At 34.2% G+C, this 2,199-nt stretch overlaps 1 long non-coding RNA gene across 1 annotated transcript; it reads right to left on the bottom strand.

The window, feature by feature from the left end:
- Window positions 1–554: 554 nt before the first annotated feature.
- LOC138137033 (uncharacterized) lies at window positions 555–1,622 on the bottom strand. Its single transcript, XR_011161533.1, has 2 exons — window positions 1,242–1,622; window positions 555–1,176 (listed from the first exon to the last, which is right to left on the bottom strand). It is a non-coding gene; the product is annotated as an uncharacterized lncRNA (long non-coding RNA).
- Window positions 1,623–2,199: the final 577 nt, after the last annotated feature.

Below are 2,199 nucleotides of genomic sequence, written 5' to 3' on the forward strand. Positions count from 1 at the left end.
ACCTTTTTCGTACGAAGCCATTGTTCTTTCACCGTCCCCATCCATAAACGACTCGATGACACGGAATAGTTATTTACATTTGAGTACGGGATGTGAATTTTCCGGCACGACAACTGGTTTCGGGCACGATGGCGCAGCCGAGTGCCTGATTAGTTGGAGGACCGGAAAATACGTCCCGTACGACATTTGTATTAGACTTTTCGGCTGACCAAAATATTAAATCTTTTAAAAATCAAGACTAATTTTATTGTAGAATTTGACATCGTCAATAAAGAATCGAATGCTGTGGAATCAATTCCTTGACGACCGTGACCGCTCATTTGTTTTTTTCCTAACAAATTATTTGCCGGCTAAATTTTCACGGTCGTGCTTCAAAATTTGATTTTGGTGTATTAATCGAGTGAAAAAAATGTCTAGTATATAATATAGAGTGAGTTAAATGTGACACCAGAGGCAGTACAACTAGTGGCAGGACTAAATTCTGAATTATTACCACAAAAATCGAAACAACGTTACATAGGACAATTTTTTCTCACGAAAGTATGTAATAACTATTTTTTAATTCACAACTTTTTAATAAACCATATTTTATTACAGACAGTTTTATTAATAGGTGTTTGTGGTGCCTGTCTCCGAAAGGAGTTATATACTCTGAAAATGGAAAATGTCAAGAGAAGAAATTATATTGATAACTGACAAAAAAAAACAATATTTGTAGATCGTTTGCCATTACCAATCCAAACTGGGTTGAAACTGTGAAGAAATATATGGAAGTCAGGTTAAATTGGTATTAATACAATTAAAACAATTTCAAATAAAATTGACAAATATTTGAACCTTGATTGCCCTATGGACACAAGATTGAAGTTCCTAAAATGATTCGTGATGACTGATGGCCTTCCTTCAACATCAAAAACAAAATGTACTGTGTTGCAGCTACAGCTCAAACAATGGTGAGTTGTGTCACAAACTTCGATACAGTGCTTTAATCTACTTGAATTTTTAGCAGTTGCTTCCAATGTAACCATCCAACATTGAGAATTCCATCATCAGTACCGTAAGAGAAGCACCAGTACAACATATTGACATTCAACCCAGAAGTAATAAAGCTGACAGTTACCAAATTGTTTCTGCATTGTTCTCTAAAGTGGAGAATTGTAACAATAATGTTTACAACTGTAATTTTACTAAATAAATTATGTTAATAATGTTGCAAATTATTAAAATGTCTTGTACTTAACCACTACTTCTTGGTGAAAACGAATCATCTTTCTTCAGGTGAATACAAGATTTTGGGGTTAGAATGTTTTGTGTATTTTTATTTTCCAGTTGCACTTTAGCACTAACAGCTAGTACTGGATAAAGTAGGTACACAAAACCATATATCAACTTCTGTGGTTTAGTTTTATTGTGCAATTTTGCAGATATTTATGAAATACCTGACAATTGTCAAACTTTTTGACATATACAGCTGCCAACCCAATAGGTTGTATTTTCCCTGTTACGATTATTTTCTTTTTCGATCGATATAAATTAAACAAACACATTTATCGGAAAAATTATACAGGGAAATGTGTTTTTTTACACTAAATTAAAGTAACGTATGGACACTTTAATTTTAAAGTAACTGTGGAAAGAATAAATCAACGGTGTCCGCACATTTTTCCCGTACTCCACTAGATTTTTCCCACATTCCACTAAAAATTTTTGACATTGTACGGGAAATCGCACCTCCCTTGACCTAAAGTGTAAGGTAACGCTATATTTCCCAGATTGGGAGGCCGAAAGATAAATTTCAGTATAAATTTGAATTTTCCAAAAAATTATAAATAGGAAAGTAATTTGTTTTGATGAGTTCTATCGCTGTTTACATTTTCTTAACGCATTTTACCACTACCCTGTATTATTAGAAAAACTTGACTCACCTTTTTGGCTTCTTCTTCTGCGTTGCTGCGATTCCCCTCTGCTTCGTCATTGAAGGACTTACTAAAGAAAACAATTTTAAGTACTTTAAATAGGTACGAAATTTGTGACAAATTACCCTTTACGACACAATCCTTTTCTATCCACTTTAGTTCCGCCCCCGCCAGGGCGCCAGGCTCCATTACACACACAGAATCCTCCACAACACAAAACAACCCAACATTTTCTCGTCTTATTCGACTAAATTTCCAACAAAAACATTTTTAACAAATGAAA

This window comes from Tenebrio molitor, chromosome 8 (assembly GCF_963966145.1).
Source record: "Tenebrio molitor chromosome 8, icTenMoli1.1, whole genome shotgun sequence".
Classification (NCBI taxonomy): domain Eukaryota; kingdom Metazoa; phylum Arthropoda; class Insecta; order Coleoptera; family Tenebrionidae; genus Tenebrio; species Tenebrio molitor.